Genomic DNA, 22,064 nt, shown 5'->3' on the forward strand with positions numbered 1-22,064 from the left:
AGTGACCCAACACCTCTCTATCCCAGTTAGCAAGTGACCGCTGCTTCTCTAGCCTCAAATTTTTCCTCCTGCCTGAGAGAATTATTAAGATACACAATTATAGAGTTATACCTGCTTCCTGACAACGTACAATCCAGAGCGAAGCCCCACTTCCTTGAACTCTCCCTCAAATCACCTAACCCAAGCCTAAATCCAATAATAAATACTTTCGCACCCCAAAATCTGAAAGCTCCCTGTTGTGCATCTCTCCCTTTTTGCAACTGGACATAAACCCAGTTTGTTCAGTTCCAGGTGGGTTCCTGATGGTCTTCGGGCGGAAGTCATCAACATCCCATTGGAAATCCCAATGTTTCCCAGAGTGCTTCGCCTGCTCAGAAGCTGAACTTTGCCAGGCTGTGCCACGGTTGGGGCCTCAGAAAGGGTCACTATAACCATCTTTGTCTGCTTCATTTTTCTATTTCTGTGATCTCCTCAGCAGAAAGGGGAAAGAACTCTGTCAAAGTGGGGGTGAGGATCACATCAACACCAAAGAATTGTGGGAGGAGATTCGGCAGTGGAACATGCGGCCGTGTCCAGCACGGCGACTGGCAGAGCGAGCTCACACTGCGATTCTTAATTTGTTTTATTTTCTTGTTCAGAAAAGCTTCAGTTCTTTCAACGGTGCGCAAAAACATTTTAAAAAATGTATCCAGATTATCAGTTTCTCTCTATTCTATTACAGTAAGGCTCAAATTGTGTGACACAGGTGAGGAATGAGTTCTTCAGTGCCCTTAAATCATACATTTTCCCAATAAATGAAGCTTACCATTTTAAAAATTAAATTTTTTAAAAAAAATTAACCTCTGTTTAAAATGTTTTAAAAAATTATATGTTTTGCAAAGGATTAAGCATTTTACAGAATAAAAATACACAAATGACCTATAAACACATCATTGCAAATTAAAGGAATGCAAATAAACATATCCAATTTTCCACCTATCAGAGTGCCAAAAAAAAGTTTAAAATATAATTTCCAGTACTGGCATGAGGAAACAGGTACTTTTTCATACACTACTGTTACAAGTATAAACTGCCATAACCTTTTGAAGACAATTGGAGGCACCTGCCAAAATTTAAATGGCTGCGTCCTTTGACCTAGCAATTGCACTTCTAGATGTTAGTCTTATATCAGTGATCACTCACATGTGCAAAGATAGGTGTGACATGGTTCATTATGCCATTGCTTGAAATAGCAAAAACCCGAAACAAGCTACACCAGCAGGAACTGATTAAATAAACATAGTTTCATCCACCCTATGAAATAATAATATGTCTTTATATGAAATGGAAGCATGTCTGTGTCTGTGAGAAGGAGAAACTCTTTCTGTGAAGATATTAAAGAATTATCTTGATACCATTGGAGATGGCTCAATAAAATCATTTTGTCCAAAGGCTTGGAAATGCAATGAAAAATTATATCCCCTAGGGTCTCTTTCCTATGGTAATTCTTATATTTCTTAATTTCTTATAATAATTCTAAGACGCATCCTACGAATGCTCAGTAACTATTGATTATTGTGATTGTTGATGATGATGATGATGAAGATGGTAATGGTAAAGATTCTATGCCCAAAAGAATTAGAAGAAGAATATTGTCCATAAAAGATCTTACCCTGCCTAATAGTTACTGTGACATATTAGCAATGCCTATTTTGCCTCCTTGTACCTCTGTCAACTTTCCTAAATTCTTTCAAATGCTTTTTGGGCCATGAGTCTGGGGTCAGTGGTGGGTCAGGCCATTTAGATGTTGAAAGGGCAAGGTGATCAGTAAGTCACACTCCCATTCCCCCACTGCCTGACCTGGCACTGGCGGTGTAATCTGTGAGAGGATCTCCCTTCATGCCATCACATTGGAATGAAGTGCCGAGAGGAGCATCTTCCCAGGAATCGCGTTGACTGATGGATCAGCCACTTTGAGGTCAGTCCCCTCATACCTCATAACGCAAACCTGGCAGCAGGAGGTTGGGAAGAAGACTGACTTTTTGGGTCACAAACACTTTCAGGATAAGTTGCTGGATCTTAAAGCATGGTCCTTGGACCTCCGGGAGCAATTGCTAAGAATACAGGGTCCCAAGACCCCACTGCATATCTTCCGAATCCTAACTTGATGGGGGCGGCTGGAGTCAGGCAAGGGAATCAGCTTGTTAAACAAACTCTTAAGTGGATTCTTTGGTACCCTGAAGTCTGGGGACAATTGAGGAAGACCTTGGTGATATTTCGCCCATAGGCAAGTCTTTGAGGACCCCGTTATGACTGATTAGACATTTGCGTGAAGCATTTTTGCAAGCAGTCAAGTGACCCTATATCTAGTCCATTACCCTGGTGTAGAGAATTATTAGAAATAAATGAAACTTGATTTCAGTGGGCTTCTTTGTGTATATTCCAGCAAGATCAGATGTAAGATAATACCGAAAACAATAACATTAGGAAAAGAAATAAGAAAATTTCAAGACATATTATGCATATGACATTATACATGCCATTTACTGATTCACTTAATTAGCATTTATTAAATAGCTCAGAGATATATACAAGAATTCATTTTTAAAAAAGCTTTAAAACTTGAAAAAAAAGTCTTGAGTTCTCAGAGATTTCCTCCCCCTTTATATTCATTTATAACATCTAATATACACAGGTAGAATTTTGGTTTTTCGTACTCTTTCTACGAAAATCTTGTGTGTAACTGTTTCAGTGGTTAAAACCAGTTAACCACCTACATGTAACAACACCTGGAAGCTTTCACTGGTTCCCCCCTCCCTCCCTTCTTTCCTTCCTTCAAATATTTGCTGGGCACCTGCTATATGCCAGGCATTGGGAGTATCTTAGTGAACAAAGGACATGCCCTATCCTCTGTGATTCCACTCTCTGGGATGGGTTTTATATACATAACTACTCACATGAATGATTAGAAATAATGCACAAACACACATGATCCATAGCAGTCCCTAGTTATGGTTGTGGCTTGGGGAAGCATCATGACTCTGTGCAGGGAGTACAGCCCTGAGTTCAAACTCAGCTGTCTCACCATTTGTGCGTGTGATTCCTGGAAAAGTTATTTAACTCTGCCTCCTCTTATAGAAAATGTGGACAAGAATGCCTACCTCTGTAAGTAATTGAATCGATGAGAAGTAACACATATAACCTGGTGCACAGTAAAAGCCCAAGAAATGATAGCTACCCATCCCTCAAAGAAACTCAACCCTATATGTAAAAAAGCAATTACACAGACAATTCATTGAAGTTCTTGTTAAATTTATCAGGCCAAAAACTGAACTTCATGCCCCCAAAACTTGCTCTTCCTGGTCTTTGTGAAGAGGGTCACTCATCAGCCCAAGCCAGAAAATCGAGAGCCAAGCAGTTAATCACTAAGTCCCCAAATGTGTCTGTTTTTCTCCCTGCCCTTTGCCCAGCCGCCAGCATTTTTAATGAGATCGACCCCTGAAATGGATTTCTAATTAGCTTTTCTGCCTCCGCTCAATTTTCCACCCTACAAACAGGATCATCTTTCTAAAGACAAGTCCAGTGAATTCCTCCCCTGGGTTAGAACCCGCTATGCTCCTTCATGCCCTTAGGACAAAGCCAAACCTCTTCACTTGGTCCACAGGCCCTTTCAGGTCCAGGCTCTGTCTATCTCTTTCTTCGTCCCATCTCCAACATCACAGTGAAGCCAGTACCTCACACATGCCCAGCCATCTCTGGGCTTCAGGCCTCTGTATACTCTTCCTCCTCCTCTTCACCTAGTTTTCCCAGATGGTCACTTCCTCCAAGAAGCCCTCCTTAATCACCTCTGGAGTATGTTAGGTGCCTCTACAATGCTCCCAAGGCACAACTTCCTCTGTCATGATGCTTATCATACATCCTGGCTTCTGGCTGTCTATTATCGCACAGCCTGTGGGGTCATTTGCTAGAGTTCTAACTCCAGCCCTGACACTTAGCTACTAAGCCCTAATAAATTTACTCAACTGCACTCGGCCTCAGTTTCCCCAGCTGTTGTGGATATTAATAGTACCTATCTCAAAGGTTTGAGGTGAGGATGAAATGAGATCATGCATGTAAAGTGTGCAGCACAGTGACCTGGCACAGAATGAGAATTCAATAAATGCTGGCTATTATGCTAGCTGTCATAACCACTAAGGATAATGGCCATTACGGTTGTCTCCCCAGTATCCATTCTGTCCTTCCGCCATTGCATAGCAGTTATGCAGTTTGGGTAGAATAACCTGCACCACCAGCTCCACAGACGGGATCCGATTCATCCAAAAACAGTTCTCAAACTTCAACGTGCACTGGAATCACCTGGAGGGCTTGTTCATCACAGACGCCATTCCTAGAGTTTCGGATTCAATTCCGATCCCGAGGATTTGCACTTTTGGCAAATTCCCAGGGGATGCTGATGCTGCTGGCCTGAAGACTCCACTTTGAGTAGTACTGGTCTAAGCCAATCAGAGTATCTTATTTCCTTTGCCTTATGATTGAGTCAGGGGTGGACACATGGATGTATGACGGTCCAGTGACTGCAGGACAGCAGCTCTCTCCCTCCCTGAGTGTAAAGCAAGTTGCCACAAATACTGCTGGTAGCCCTCCTGCAACGATGCAAGATATTTGGCTCTTTTGAGCAAAAGAGAAGTCAACCCCAGGCTGGAAGTGATACAGAGAAGAGGGAAGGCCCAAAAGAACCCCAGAGAAATGAAGTAGAGTCCAGGCTGAATGGCGCTGTAACCCTTAGACCACTGGGCTTTTTAGTTCCCGGAGTTAACAAGTTCCTTTTATTGTGTAAGTCAATTTATGTTGAGTTTTCTGTTACTTGCAAACAAAATCTCAACTGACATTATCTGCTCTGTGGGGGTGAGATTTGTCCCCCTAATATTCCATGCTGGGCCTGAGCTTGGCACAAAGCAGGTGCTCAATAAACATGTGTCAATCCATGCAAGGACGTCCACTCTCTTCTCACAGAGGACCCAGGATAATCTTAACCAGGTGGCTAGAAAGCAGTCCTGGAGCTGGCCTGGGCCTACTTCTGCCTGCTGTCTGTCCTGCTCTCCCTCTTCTGAGCATCCCACTCCACCTCCCCTGGGCTGTAGGATGCTGGCTCGTTTCAGGTTCTGATCACCACCACTACCACCTTGCAAATGCTCTCATTCTTCTTTTAGTAATGAGTCTTGATCATCTGATTTCCACGGCAATTTTGCTTTCCTCCAAAAGGTTTGCAGAATAAGGTGCCTGCTTTAATCACCAATGGATGGGTGCATGATGCGTTTTGTAATACAGTTGTCTCTCATAACCATGGGGGCCTGGTTCCAGGATGCCCTGCAGATACCAAAATTCATGGATGCTCAAGTTCCTTAGTCCTCCCCTCTTATCCACGGGTTCCAGATCTCCGGATTCAACCAACCACAGTACTGTTTTACCATACACGGTTGATTGAATCCACAATTGCGGAACCCCTGGATACAGAGGGCCCCGATTGTCCTTAGTCTCTCACCTCACCTCTCCTGGGCACTCACTTTCTCGGAGCTCTCTATTACATTTATTTTTTCTGCCATACCCAGCTTTCTGTGCATGGTGGTGGTGGCCCCAGCAGTTAAAACTCTCTTCAGTGGGAAGTTCCCTGTATCAGTTCCTAAGGCTGCCAGAACAAGTTACCCCAAACTTGGTGACTTAAAGCAACAGAAATTTATCCCCTCACAGCTCTGGAGGCTACGAGTCTGAAATCAAGGTGTCAGCAGGGCTCTGCTCCCTCTGAAGCATCTAGAGGAGAATCCTTCCTTGCCTCTTCCAGCTTCTGGTGTCCCCAGGCGTTTCTTGGGTTGTGGCAGCTTAATCCCAGTCTCTGCCTACCTCAGTCTTCATGTGGCTGTCTTCTCTGTGTGTCTCTTATAAGGACACCCTCTTTGGATTTAGGGCCCACCCTAACCCAGTGTGATCTCATCTCTATCTTTACCTGACTATATCCGCAAAGACTCTATTTCCAAATAAGGTCACATTCTGAAGTTGCGGGTAGCCCTGAATTTCAGGGGACCTTATTTAACCACATCCCTGTAGATCAGGGGCCTTGCTAAAACACATCCCCCATTCCCCCAGCAACACCATTCGACACTGCCTGGCAGCCCCTGCAGGGCTCTGAGCCTGGCTGTTCAATGACACTGAGCCACAAATACATATCTCAGCCGCCCCTCAAAATACCTATCTTTTCCTTCAGACTCACATATTCCAGCTTCTACACACCAGCAAGCACAGTGCCATATCCTCTTTGTCCCTATGCTCAAATCGTAGAAGGGCAGAGCAGGCAGGACCTTTGGAGATGCTGTGAAGCACTTTCATTTTACTATAACCAGCCCCCACCTCAGCCCCGTGAGTGATGTCTTTTCATTCTTCTAGGCTTTACAGACCAGAATGTTCCAGGCAGAGAAGGCCTTCTCCAAGCTCCAGAATAGAGAGCGCATCTGACGTATTCCTCGTCTGCCCTTGTGGACAGTCCCTGCTTGGTGAGGCCAGTTGCATCTGGCTCTACCCCTTGAAACCTCAACGTGTCCCAGACGTCTGCCCACCTCCTGAGTTCTATCAGATTTGAGCACAGGTTTTCCTCTCTAACCGTCTCCATCCAAGTCAAGCATGATTCCAGGTCATTGCAAGGTCCACCCTACAGCCTGGAGCAGCATTCCATCACCTTCTCCATGCCAGTTAAGTTCTCCTCCCTCCACTTTAACTTCAAGGTCCCATGTGTCATCTCTCATCCCCTCTAAACCTTAAACACCCACATCCCCAACCACCAACTCAATTCCTTCCGGCTTTCTCACTCTTTCCGAAACACTACACTTTCATCAACTCCACTGTAGTCCCTCACCCATTTCATTTTCAGTCTCTTCCTGTTTTCAGCCTCTTCCCTCCCAGCCGCACCCCCATGGCCCATGGCTTCAGCCACTCTCTTATCCTCAAGCCCCCTTACCACAGTGTTCATCTGCTGCAACGCTCAGCAAAATCTCAAATTTAGATCATCCAACTGTTGTCTTCTCAGCACCCCATCCAGAACTTCCAGATATCTCTATTAGGATGCCCCACAGATGCCTCAAACTCAGCATATCCAAACTGAGAGCATTCCTCCCCTGGTAATCCCAGCCATATCTAGTACCATTCTGGCTGTAATAGCAATAACGATGACAACAACATTCATACATATAACTATATATTTCTTGGATGCTACAACAAGTAGTGTAACCCTATTAACGGCATTTTCACCCTTGCAATAAGTTCTTTTCTGTAGATGAGGTGACTGAGGCTCAGAGAATTTGTGTAATTTATCCAGACTCACTGTGAGTGACTCAAATGCAGACTCCTCTGTTCTCTACAAAAGGCCTCACTGGTCCCCTAAGCCACCTGAGAGTTGGTTTGATGCCTCCTCCTCCCTGTCTCCCACATCGCTGGGTCCTATTGCTTTACCTCATTCCTTCCTGCCCCCTTATCTGCCTCTCTCTCTCCATCCTCATAAGGCTCCTTGGTCTCATCATTAGCTCTTCTCCTCTGGATAGCTGAAGGAACCTCTAGCCTGGATCTCTGCCAATCCACCTCCACCCTCTGTCCCAGGACACTTCCTAAAGCCTAAATCTGTGCAACAGGCTTCTTGGCAAAGCGGAGTCATGGTAGGGCCAGAGATCTTCCTAGAGCTCAAGAAGCTGCAAGCCTTCAAGGCACACCGTCCCTGGATAATCCCCCATACACATGACTTATTTGTTATTAATCAATGAACTGACAAATACAGATGAAGAGGCTACAAAGGGTCCAGCAGAACCCGAGACTAAAACAGAGGTCAAGACGCAGTTCCTATAAATTACCTGGAGAGCTTCTTAGCGATTCTGGTGCCTGGGCCTCAACCCCAGAGAATTTGATTCAGTGGAGAAGGGCCAGGGGATCCGCATTTCGAACAACACCCAGATGACCCTGTTGCAGGTGCTTCCTGAACCCACTTAGTGAAACAGTGACACCGAAGAGTCACCTCCAAGAGGCAATTACGATGCAGGGAAACAGGCTGACACAGGGTCCTGTGGGAACCCAGAGAGGGGCTCCGAACTCAGAGTAAGCGTGTGGTAGGGATGGTGAGGGCGTCTAAGACTTCCTGGAGGAGCTGAGCCCTAGGGTGGCAGCTGGGGTGCGGTGGCTGCGTGCACAGCTGTGTCGTGCACAGCTGTGTCGTGCACAGCTGTTCTCAGTGACAAGGACCCTCTCCTTCCCACACACACCTCTCAGCGGGTAAGCTGGTCTTTGCTGAATCATACCTCTCGTTTGAGATTGCCTTTGATCTTCATTTGAACTCAATTTAACTGGTAAGCAAAGGTTGTGGGGCCCACACGGGGCCTATGACTGGTCAAAGCCAAGAAGGTAACAGCTTAGATTCTAACACTTGATTACCCAGAGGGATGGATGTTATGGAAAGAAAGTGGACTTACTATTCAGAAACTTGTTTTCTTGGCCCAGCTTGCCGTAATCAGCTGTGTTACTCTAGGCGGCTCATTTAACCTTTCGGAGGACAGGAAAGACATAGAACCAACAGGACCTGGTGATGAGAGAGAGACAGAGAGATAGAGAGACAAAGCTATTGAAAGAGAGAGACATCATCAGAACCTGGGACCTGGTTCCTTCATGTCACTAAAGGTCTAGAGGGCGGGGGAGTCCTTGTCCTTTTTTTCTCCATTATATCCCTAGGGAGCAACCATAATAGGGCCTCCAAAATAAAAAAAATGCATAAAAATAAAAACAGTAGGACTCGGGGGCTGGCCCCATGGTCTGGTGGTTAGGTCTGGCACACTCCACTTCAGCAGCATGGGTTTGGTTCTCGGGTGCAGACCTATACCACTCATTAGCGGCCATGCTGTGGCAGCACCCACATACAAAATATAGGAAGGCTGGCATAGATGTTAGCTCAGGGCAAATCCACCTAGAGCAAAAAGAGAAAGATTGGCAACAGATGTTAGCTCAGGATGAATCTTCCTCAGGAAAAAAAAAAAAAGTAAGACTCATGGTAAATTTTTCTCTCAATTCTCAGAATCAGGAAAAACTGCTTCTTTTTTTTATTTAAGATTGGCACCTGAGCTAACGTCAGTTGCCAATCTTCCTTTTTTTCTTTCTTCTTCTTCTCCTCGAAGCCCCCCAGTACATAGTTGTATATTCTAGTCGTAGGTCCTTCTGGTCGTGCTATGTGGGACACTGCCTCAGCATGGCCTGATGACTAGTGCTAAGTCCATGCCCAGGATTTGAACGGGCAAAACCCCAGGATGCCAAAGCGGAACACATGCAGTTACCACACCACCACGGGGCTGGCCCCAGGAAAAACTGTTTCTTAAGAAAAAAAAATGGACATGTTTCTATTTTCATGGATACTGCAAATCACGTGACCATGTTTAACTTTTATTTTCTTCATATCCCTCATCACAACCTGCAATTACCTTGCTTGTGTATTTATTTCTTTGTCATCCAACTGCTGTTGGACTTGCCCCCATGGTGCCCCAGCGCCTGCTCAGAGATGAGGAAAGAACGGTCCCCTTTGCCTCTCGCACCAGCTTCCAGGAGTCCAGCCAGCTCTGCTTCTCATCCACAGGCTGTGGGCCATCTTGATCTTGGCTTTAACTTTTCCTGTTCTTATTTTCCCTACTTATTATTCTTGTTGCATAGTCAATATTTTTGCAAGCCACCCTGAATCCCTTTCTGGAAGGAGAACAGGTACAAACAAGTATATTATTAATCATCAGCATTCTCTTTCAGAGACCTATTAACTCCTTTATTCAACTCATTCCTTTGTTAGTGTCTGTTACACACTGGTCACTCTTTTGGAGAGAGTGACAGACACTAAACAAGTAAACAAAGAAAGAAAGTGGTTTCTGGGTATAATCAGTGCAAGGGAGGAAATGAGCAGGAAAACAGGAATGGATGGCAGCATCTATGTGGGAAGGTGCAGGGAAGGCCTCTCTGAGGAGGTGGCATTTAAACAGGACAAGGAGAGGTAGGGATGTTCATTCCAGATGAGTAGCACAGAGAAATAAGCTGGGTGGGTTTCACAGGAGGGACAGAAGGCCAGTGTGAGTGCGGGGAGGAGCAGGGTAGTGGAGAAGACAGAGGAGGCAGCAGCCAGGCCAGGCAAGAAAGGCCTCATGGGCTAGGAGTGTAGATTTTGACCTCAGTGCAATGGGAAAGCCCCATTTGAACCTGGAAATGACAGGTTCTGTTTTTAAAAGATTACATCCATTCTGTAGAATACTATTTAGCAATAAAAAGGAGCAAACTATTCATACACACAACAACTCGGGTAGATCCCAATGGCATTATGCTAAGTGAAAAGTTTTTTTAAAAGTTCACTTTCTTTGTAGGGGGAGGAAGACTGGAGATGAGGAGCTCACACAAGACATGACAGAGGTGGGACAAAGTGGTGGCAGTGGAGGTAGTGAGGCCTGGAGGGAGGGGAGAATTTTGGGGGCTGCCAGTGGAACAGATAGAGGGGTAGAAGGCAAGGAGGAAAAGAGAGTCAAGAATAATGCCCAGGTCTTAGACCTCACCAACTGCAGGGATGGTGGCACCACCAATTACTGAAATGATAGAGAATGGGGGAGGACCAGGCTTGTGTGGGTAGCACATTCTTCTTTTTCGTTCAGTGTGGAAAAGTTCACATAAAGAAAAATGCTTAAAATATGCAGACACAATCTAATGAATTATTCCAATGCGTCTCGCATGCACGTAACCTCTACCCAGATCAAGAAGTAGAACCCTGCAAATCACTCACGCCGCCAAAGTTCTTCCTGATCACAAATAGCCTTCCCACAGAGGTAAGTGATATCTTATTTTTAGAGTATTGGCTCCTTGATTTTCTTTCTAGTTTATCCCCCCAAGTATGCATTGGCCATGTTTAGTTTGAGATGCCAGGAAGCATCCAAGTGAAGGTTTGAATTCAAAGAGCTCTAAAGTTCCTCCTAACACCTTCGGCAGGCTTTTGAATGTGGTCAATTCTCCATATACTTTAAAGCCATTCTCTTCTTGAGGCTGTTGATGACAACGTGGATATTATAAATATTTGAAGAAGATGGTGAAAGCTTCAGGGCTTGCGGCAAAGATGTCCTTTTTGCTTTGCTATTTCCTTTCCTTCTTTTGACTACTTGTGAAGCCTTCAAATATCAAGTCTATTTCCATATATATTTCCAGAAAAATCACTTGAACATAATTCAATAGATCGGTGGGTGCTCAGAACATCTATTTCAGCAGTTTACGTTCTTTTAGTTCTTAGGACCAGGAGAGGTGAAGAGCTGAGATGGAATGCTGTTTCTGCCCTGACTGCCCTGGGACAGGAGCCCTCCCTCCAGTTCTGACAGCGTTGATCTCATTGGAATGACAAGGCCCAGTTGCTTGCGGCCAAATGAAGAGTTCCATCTAGGTAAGGCATTTACACTGATATTGCCTCTAATAACCTTAGAGATAGGATTGTTGGGCTGGGAGGTGTCACAAAGGCCAAGCCCCCTGTTGTTAACTCAGAGAGCTCGATTGGGCCAAAGAGGCAAAGCAGGGCCTATCTGGCTGCAGAACAGGGTGGGGAGTCCTGGCTGCAGAACAGGGTGGGGAGTCGCCATGCAATTATGAGGCAACTCCTTTAGAACTTCCTTCAAACAGTGCCTTAGGCAAACCATACCTTGTTGTGAGGCCCTCACCTAAAAGCTGCAGGTGATCCTTTTCCTCAAAGTGCTCTGACCCTCTCACCACCACAGCTGTTTAAGCCATCACCCCTCTGCCCCAGGTTCCACCAGCACACAAATATCTTATGCACGTATTCCTATATGCCCACACATAGACGATGCCAGACAAACCCAAGATAGCACTGGTTTAAGTCCATTTTGTCCATTTTGTGAGATCTGGGGACAGTTTCCCAGGCCAAGGGGTTTGCTCCGCCCCCACTCCCACCCCCACCTTGATTGCAGAGGAACTTGCAACCCTCAAGGCAAATGGTGGGCCCAGGGGACTCCTCTGATTCAGGAAGTGCAGTGGGAATGGTGGGGATCCTTGGAGACAAATCTGTGTCTGTCCTTCTCTAGCTGCCTGAACTTGGCCAACTTTCTCAAGCACTTTGTGCCCACATTCTTCATTTGTCAAATAGGAATATTACCAGCACCTTTATAGGAGCTATTTCAGATAAAAAATTCAGCACTGGGCCAGGTGTGCAGTAAGCACTTTTCAACTCATGCTACTTAACATCTACTGTTTGATACTAGGTGCCAGACACTGCAAAACGTTCTGCAAGGCTCACCTCCTCTTGTCCTCATAACAGCACTAAGGGGGAGCTCCCATTATCAAGTCCATCCTACAGATGAGGACACCGAGGCTCAGAGAGTTAAGTAACTTGCCCTAAGTTACAAAGCTAATGAAGTGCTATACTGAGTGTCAAACTCGGGTTGGCATCACCATTGTGCTGTGCGGCCTCCAATACCACTGTTGAGTTCAATTCAGTTACTGACTTCTGCTAGCTGGTGTCAACAGCCAGCTCTGTGCCGGTCCAGGGTACTGCTCCTCCTGGTTGGTGAGAATCCAATGTGACCTGCAGCTGAGAAAGCCAACTGTGGGGCGCATTTCCAAGACTGCTGATGGAGTACGCATTCTAGCAGGGACATCTGTTTTTTACATATCACTTAGTGAATTTTATTTATTCAACCCAGAACAACTGATAATGGCCAGCTTCATAGACCCTGAAGATATTAAGGGGAAAATGCCCTGCTGTTTCTCCTAGGGACTTCCTGCATGAGGTTTTTCCCATCTTCTGGTTGACAGGGACACAACAGACATCTATGAGCATTTTCTCTGAGCCAGAAACTGTTCCAAGAATCCACAGGCACTGCCATTTACTCCTCACAGTATTCTCACATGAGAACCAGCTATTATTATCCTGGCAAGGTCAAGTCATTGTCCAAAATCGCACAACGGTAGCAGGGACAGAATTAATCTTGGCTCTCTAGGTCTTGATCACTATGCTGTACCATTGCCCAAGAAAGCGCGTTTTTCTGCATATATCGTCTTACATATCATCAGCAGCAATAGATGCCATTATTTTTTTTTTCTCTTTTTTCACCTACAGCTTTATATCTGACTGCTGGGTCAAATTTGATATCAAAACACAAATTTTTTTTTTGGTGAGAAAGATTGGCCCTGAACTAACATCTGTGGCAATCTTCCTCTACTTTTTGTATGTGGTACACCACCACAGCAAGGCTTGATGAATGCTATGTAGGTCCACGCCCCGGCTACGAACCTGAGAATTATAGGTCTGAATACTAGTCCATGTATACACACCTATCTGACAGTTATCATACTGACAACTCCAATCTGAACCCCAGGGCACCGAAGCAGAGTGTGTAAACTTAACTGCTATGCCACTGGGCCAGCCCAAAAGCACAACTTTTATGACTCCCAAATTCACCGGACTTCATTTTAAAATTAAGGTGCTCATTGATGAACTGTAATACAAGGTCTATTAACAATTTTAACAACATTTCCATTAAGAGGTAACAAAATTCATTTGAAATGTTTTTAGACGTTCAATATTTAAAGCAACAGTTACTACCTACGCTCTACATGTTTGTTTGTTTTTTGTAACTTGATGAAAGCCATGGATGGTTTCTCCACAAATGTGGATATTTACATGCAAAAACTCATACCTGCATCTTCAAGGGTTTCTCAGAGCCCCTGGGCCCATCTATGGACCCCAGTGATAAGAATTTGTTCTATGGATTTACAAATGGCGTACCCTTTGTGAAGCAAATGTTCTTCCTCTAACTTGCATTTTATAACTCTCTCTTTCTTCTCTCTCCTTCTTTCCCTCTATACACACAAATACCAGAGAATACTCTCTCATGAGCTGTCATCTATCACCTTTTTTTGTCATCAGAATAGTTTTCTTTTTTTCATATTCTGTGTTTCAAACAACTGTTACCATGACAAACCCTTCAATCTCATAAAACATAAATTAAACAAAAATTAAACATTTGACTAAACACATGTTTAGTCATACACACTTCACTGACAGCATGATATCTAATTGGTGGGTCAAAATTTGATGTGAAAGCACAACTCTTATGATTCCAAAATTCATTGGATTTGCATTTAAGACTAGGGTGCTAACTGGCAAACCATAATATGGTATAATTCTGGGAATATGCTGTTGTTATAATCTTTACCCAAGGTCACTTACAAAGTGATCGCGTGCTGCTTGCTTCATGTATATTTCTGCCAATCCTCACAACAACCCTGTAATGTATCAGAAGGCCAATTCTACAGATGAGGAAACTGAAGACCAGAGAATTTAAGTATCTTGCCCAACATCACACAGTTAGGAAGTGGCCTATGATTTGTTTGGCTTAAAAGACCACTCTTTTTCAGCTACCACACTGCCTCAATTTGGACTCAGATCCATGTTTATAGAATATCCACCTCCCCACACACTCTCACAAACAGAAATGTTCACTCTATGCTTGAACAGGGCTGCCTTTACTGAAACTCTTCATGTCTCTAAAACTTGACGCTGACACAGGGGATGCTCAAGCAGAACCAGCAGAGAATAATTTAGTTTATGTCAGAGTATGTACGAATTCGGCAATCTACCTGTAGAACTTTTATTTTTTAAACCAAAGCATGCAATTAGCATCAGATTCTAAATTGAAAGTGTAGAGCCTAGATTCTACATGTCTAAACATTATTTTGTCCATAAGAACTATTCCAAAATGGATAAACAGGTCCCAGATTTTCTACCATTGGCCCGCCTTTGCTCTAATAAGTAACATAAACCTGTCCGGGGAAAAAAACGCCGGAGTTCTGAACAACCACCTGCCGACACTGACGGAGAAGCCAAGCAAGACCTGGCCTTTCACATCAAGAGATAATTAAACAACTGGATGCTTTCAGTGTGTGTCGAGTCACCTCTCCCTTTGATCTGTACTTCAGCGAAGGCGCATCGCGGATCTTAGGGGTCATGGGAGAAGAGGGGGAGGGCAGGAGAGAAATGTCAGTCCACCTTGAAGTACGAAGTGTTTGCTTTTCCCCAGACATCTCGTCTCACTTCCTTTCTAGTGAAAACCGACCCTCCCTATTCCTTAATGAAACTGCCCTGGCATTCTTCAGCTGGCCTTCCCCCAAAAGTTTAAGAAGCTCAAAATAAAGTCAACGCTTTCTGAAAGATCCATGAAGTCTGTGTGTTCTGAAGCACGCTGTGGGTTTTTTGGAGGCTTCCCTGATTTTTTTTTAATTTAGTAAAATTTCAGTCTTTTGTTGCCAGCATCTAAATGCAACAGCTCTGTACTACTGAAAATACTCATCATAATATTAATTAAAAATTACAGTATTTTGTTTAACCCCTCAGCTACAGCTCCTCTCTTGTCCCTTACTCCATGAATGTTACCACAAATTGAAGATCCTACAGATACACAGGATACAAAAGGAGGCTGACTTGGGAGGATGACGGGAAATTCTAATGGAGATGATTTCCAATGACTTTTTCTAGTCTTAAAATTTCCTTCTTATCTCTTCTTTTGTTTCCCTCCTATGACTTCATACCTTTGGCAATGTAGAAAAATTTGAAATTCTCTCTTCGTCCATCTGTGAGCCACCCCCAAAGGTAATGAGGCCTCATTAATTTCAAAATGATTGAGGAGGCGGGGGGGTGGGGGGGGGGTGTGGATAAGCCAATGGAGAACCAGAGCTGCTATCCCAGGAATCCTTAACCACTATTGCAAGAATTCTCACCCCACCCTTCCTAACGTGGTTAAGTCAAAAGTATTGTTATCCTAATTTTATAAATCGGAATTCCTAGAAATGAGCAGAGATGTCCCTAGTGTCCTTCTGGAAGCAGTGGCCTGTAGACAAAAACATGGGCTCTCTAGAACTCGAGGCTTCTATTTCTTACCTTGCACAACTGTGAAATAAAATATTTGCCATTATGACTTGAAGGTGACGCTGATTAGCTAACCCTTGTAGATCTAGCTAAGACACGGAGATATTGCTCTTTGATCCATAGATATAGTTTTTCGGGAACCTGTTGGTATGTTTGATCTGTTCTCCCGCCCTACCAACAGTGCAATGCCTTTGCTCAAAGAGGTGAGGCATTTCTTTTTTCAAGAGGAGAAAGGACTGTTTGAATCCCAGCTTCAATACTTCCTGGGTGGTGGGGCCGCAGCGGTTCCTGGATCTCTCTGGACTTCAGTTGCCACCAATAAATGCAAGCGATGTCACTCGTCTGCAGGAAGGCTGTGGTGGGAGGTGAAGGAGCTGACGACGTACCCGGCTGCCTTGTCTCCACGCTGCTCCCTGTTCGAGAGAAGCAGCAGGATTCGGCTGAAGGAAATTCCTTCCCATAAGGCCTCTCTCTGCCCCTCATTTATGCAGAAGCTGGAAGAAGTTTGCCTGAAGGAGCAATTTGGTCTTGCCCTGACAGAATGTAATCCTGTTATATCTTTGAACATTAACCACGTGGTTTTTTTATTTTAACTGAGAAAAATATTCATTTTCTCTCCACAGTTTCCGTTTATCTCCCAGACTTTACCACTGCCCCTGTCTTCACTCAAATCCTCTGCCACCTGGTGGCTTTGACAGCTGAACACTCCTGAATTGTACTGCTATATTATAAGCTTTGTCCTAGCACCTCTTGTTTTCCACACTCAGCCACCAGGAGAATTTGGTGGTTTTTAAGCTACCTTGTGCCTCACACTGTGCAGACCACAGAAGTGGGGCTCGGTGCTGGCCAAGGAAGTAAAGGCCCGAATTCATCATCCTTTTAAGGCATCTGGATATCAAAGGGTTTCTACTGGCATACCAAGAAGTTGTATGACACTAAGCTAAGAGAGTTTCCCTCATTTAAAAAGTAATTCTCAGAGATTCCCAGTGCTCCCCTCACACTTTTGACAGAAACTTATTTTCTTCTTATTTAAGAAGGATCTCAAAACTATGCATAGGAAAAAAAGTCTGAAATGAAATCACCAAATGTTAACAAGAATTGTATTAGATTGATGGAACTATGTGTTATTTCTTTTCTTTCAACATTTGAGTATTTTCTAAGTTTTCTATAAAATACATGTATTAGTTTGTAATACTTTATTTTATAAACTTTTTTAAAAGAAACTACTTACTAATAATCTGAATCAATGTTAAGTATTTAAAATATGCAAGCCTCCATTCTGTCCAGTACTTTCTTCGATAATCTTTCTCATTTTATATTTCCATGAGGAGTATCCTAATATCAGGTATAGATTCAAATATCCACCGTGAGAAGTCCTTTTTTGTTGAATATTGAGTGTCTATACTATTTGTAAGACATATTGAGTTATATAAGGACCAAAACAGAACTGGGGCAGAATTTTGAGTGACAGCTGGGAGATGCTACAGAGAGGCACGTATTTTCGGGATGCAGTTTGGAAACTCCGATGTCCCTATTTCTCTTCCTGTGTTTGTTCCTGGATTTGAAACTGCTCAGCTTATATTCAGTAGCACAGACACATCTGCTCAAAGTAATGCTTTGAAAAGGTCTCCGCATTAGTGTCATTCACATAGAAAACTGAGCAGTCACAACGTTGCAGAAACATGGCAAGGAAAAGAACAAATAAAGCCGAGAGAGTTAAGAGCAGCATTGCCAATTTGGCTGTGGCCTATTCTACCTGATATCTTGCCTGCGTCTCCTTTTCCATCACTGCAAGTTGTCAAGGTGTTTGTGGATAAACAGAACCGCTTCTCTTGGTGATCTATCTTCCCCCGCTGCTTGGTTTGTGCACGGATCACTGCCCGTCATTGGTGAAACAGCAAGAAACCTCGAGAGGAATTAAAAAAATCAAACGTCATTTAATTGATGTACAATGCAAGGTATTGTCTCTGTATGTCTGTATGACTCCCGTTAGACCCTGGATGAGATGATGAGGGCCCACTGCCAACCAGAAAGATCCTGGCTTCTTAGAACTTTTAAACCTCTGACATCTAAGGCTCTTTTTGGTCTGGTCCCAACCCAACCTCCCACCTTTCCAGTCTCATCTACCACTTTCATCTATCCCCACAAAATGATTCTTTCTCCTTACCAGCTATCATCTTTTCTTTGCCTGAACCTCTGTGCTGTTCATTCTGTCCAAAACGCCCATCCTTCCATCTTTAGAGGCCATCCAGCTCAAATGTCACTTCCTCTAGAAGCCTTCTCTGATTGCCCCAGATTTTCACTGCATTGTCTCTTTATGTGCCTGACTTCTGTCCCAAATAAGCTCAGACTATATTAGAGAGCTCTTGGTATAGGAGATGCAAAATGATTTTCTGCTGTAGGAATGTTAAATAAAAGCTTATTGAATTTATTTACATATAGACTTACTAGCACAAGAAAAAAAATTTTTTTTAATCTTTAGTGCTCTGCATTTGATAGTACCTTCTCCTTATACCTGTTGTTCCTTCTCAGTATCTGCTCTGGCAGATAGGACTTCCCACCCATCCCAGCATCCAGGGCACAAGTTGGAGCTTTTTCTTCCATCTATGGGCTAGGGATATAATTTCTCCTCCTCATTTGACATCTGGCTTCCAGGGTTGATTTGTCATAATGTCATGAGCCTAGCAGGCCAATTGGCTGAAAATCAATTTACCAAATAACCAAATTGCTGGATCAACTCTAGGTTTATAATAAGTCTGAGAGGCAGAATTGTGGGAAAGGAGTTACTTAGGCTGGATTTCAAAGAATGGGCAGAATTTGAATGAGGCATGAAAGAGGAGAAGCAGAAAGGGACATTTGAGAGGAAGCAACCAGCATGAGCAAAAAAATTCTAACTAAAAACAAAAAAGAAAAAACAGTTTCAAAATAGATGATTGTCAAATACAGGATGCTTTCCCGTGGTTATATATGCGCTTATTACCGCAATTAAATAAATCATCAAAACCTTTTGTCTCCATTAGAGTCAGATTTCATTTGAATAACAGCCTTGTTTTCTTCCATTTCTTGGTAACATAGCTTCTGCTAAAGGGTGGAGAGCTAGCCCTGAAGAATAAATTTGCCTCCCTAAAGGACTCAACTTACGTCAATGGACACTGGCTTTAGTTTAATGGAAGTTGGCTCATGCTGTCACACAGCTGGGAGTGGGCAGGTGAACTTTAGTATATTTGCTCAGTGTTTTTGATAACCTCAAAAAAGGAAAAATAGATGGATGACAGTAAATCCAGTGGACCTGACTGCCTTCCACACCGTGTTCCTCCAGCTGTGATCTGAGAACCTCCTGCACTGGGATGTGGCCGTGCTGATGTTGGAGGGAGGAGTAGTGTGTATCACATAATACGGGGTCCAGGACCACACCCAGACCCATATCAGACTTGGGGTGGGGCCCAGAAACCTGAATTTTAAAATCTGGTGATTTTTGCATTCATTCAAGTTTGAGAACAAATGCAAATAAATAAATACACCAAAAATGAAATGAGGATCTTGAAAACGTTTTCATTTTTTATAGTACTTGGGACTAGCCCGTCTACTCAATATGTGTATCTTGGTATTTCTTCTTTCAGGCAGAAGAATTACTTTAAATGTATGATATGTAAGCACAGGATAAACACCTAAACATCACAATTAAAAGTCAGAGATTATCAGGTTGAATAAAAAGCAACTATATGTTGCCTACAAGAAACCCACTTTAAATATAAAGATACAATAAATTAAAAGTAAAGAAAAATACATACTATGCTAACACTAAAAAGAAAAAGTTGGTATGGTTATATTAATATCAGACAAAGAAAATTTCAGACTCCAGAGATAAAGAAAGTCATTTCTTTTTTTTTAAAGATCGGCACCTGAGCTAACATCTGTTACCAATCTTCTTTTTTCTTCTTCTTCTCCCCAAAGCCCCCCAGTAAGTAGCTGTATATTTTAGTTGTATATCCTTCTGGTTGTACTATGTGGGACGCCACCTCAGCATGGTCTGACAAATGGTGCCATGTCCACGCCCAGGATCCAAACCTGTGAAACGCTGGGCTGCCAAAGAAGATCATGTGAACTTAGCCACTCGGCCACGGGGCCGGCCCCAAGAGAGTCATTTCATAAGGATGAAAGGGTCAATTCACTAAGAAGACAGAACAATCCTAAATGTTTATGTATCTAATATCAGAGCTTCAAAACTTAAGCAAAAACTGAGAGAACTACAAGGACAAATGCACAAATCTACTGTTAAAGTTAGAGATTTCAATGCCCCTCTATGTCTGAGTATGTTTTTTGATGCAAGTAGACTAAAAATCAGTAAGGATAGAGAAGACTTGTTCAATATGATCCACCAACTTGACCGAAGTGACATTTATAGAATATTCCCTCCAACAATAGCAAAATACACATTCTTTTCAAATTCATATAGAATATTCACCAAAGTTGACTATGTTCTGGTTCATAAAACAAGTTTCAATAAATTTAAAAGGATTCAAATCATACAAAGCATGTTCTCTGACCACAATGGAATTAAATTAGAAATCAAATCAAATATCCCTGGAAAATCTCTAAAACTAAATAACACACTTCTAAATAACTCAAGAAGAAATCATGGGGCCAGCCTGGTGGCGCAGCAGTTAAGTGCGCACGTTCTGCTTTGGCTGCCCGGGGTTCATGGGTTTGAATCCCAGGTGCGGACATGGCACTGCTTGGCAAGCCATGCTGTGGCAGGTGTCCCACGTATAAAGTAGAGGAAGATGGGCACAGATGTTAGCTCAGGGCCAGTCTTCCTCAAAAAAAAAAAGAAGAAGAAGAAATCAAAAGGGAAATTAAAAAGTATTTTGAACTGAATGAAAATGAAAAAGTAACATCAAAATCTGTGTGATGCAGACAAAGAGAAATTTATAACATCAAATACCTGTATTAGAAATGAAGAAATGTCTTAAGTTAGGGTTGCCAGATTTAGCAAACGAACATACCGGATACTCAGCTGAATTTGAATTTCAGATAAAGAATAAATTTTTTTTAGTATAAGTATGTTTCATGCAATATTTGGGATATATTTATTTTTTATACTAAAAAATTATTTGTTGTTTATATGAAATCAAAATTTTTTTTCCTGCTTTTTCTTTTTTCTCCCCAAAGCCCCCCGGTACATAGTTGTGTATTTTAGTTGTGGGTCCTTCTAGTCGTGGCATGAAATTAAAATTTAATTGAGTATTCTGTATTCCATTGAAAACCTATCTAAATCAATGATTTTAGTTTCCACCTTAAGAAACTAGACAAAGAAGATCAAATTAAAGTCAAAGCAATCAGAAGAAAGGAAAAAAAATAAAGTTTAAAGCAAAAATCAATGAAATATAAAACAGAAAAACAATAGAGAAAATTGATGAAACTAAAAATGGTTCTTGATCAATAAAACTGATAAATCTCCAGCCAGATTCATAAGAAAAAAAGCGAAGATAAAAATTACAAACATCAGGAATGAGAAATGGAACACCACTACAGATCCTAGAAATATTACAAGGATAACAAGAAAATATTATGGGCAACTTTATGTCAGTAAATTTGACAACTTAGATGAAATAACAAATTCCTTGAAAGATATGAACTACTAAAACCCACTTAAGAAGAAATAGATAATCTGAATAGCTTTATATTTATTAAAGAGATTGAATTTTTTTTTTTTAAAGATTTTATTTTTTTCCTTTTTCTCCCCAAAGCCCCCCGGTACATAGTTGTGTATTCTTCGTTGTGGGTTCTTCTAGTTGTGGCATGTGGGACGCTGCCTCAGCGTGGTCTGATGAGCAGTGCCATGTCCGCGCCCAGGACTCGAACCAACGAAACACTGGGCCGCCTGCTGTAGAGCGCGCGAACTTAACCACTCGGCCACGGGGCCAGCCCCAAGAGATTGAATTTTTAATTAAAAACTTTTCCACAAAGAAAACTCCAGGCCAAGATGGCTTCACTGGTGAATTCTACCAAACATTTAAGGAGGAAATAATATCAATTCTACAGAAACTCTTCCAGAAAACTGAAGAGAAGGAATATCTCCTAATTTATTCCATAAGGTAATATTATTCTTATATCAAAA

The sequence above is a fragment of the Equus asinus genome, chromosome 6, assembly GCF_041296235.1.
Source record: "Equus asinus isolate D_3611 breed Donkey chromosome 6, EquAss-T2T_v2, whole genome shotgun sequence".
NCBI classification, from domain to species: Eukaryota; Metazoa; Chordata; class Mammalia; order Perissodactyla; family Equidae; genus Equus; species Equus asinus.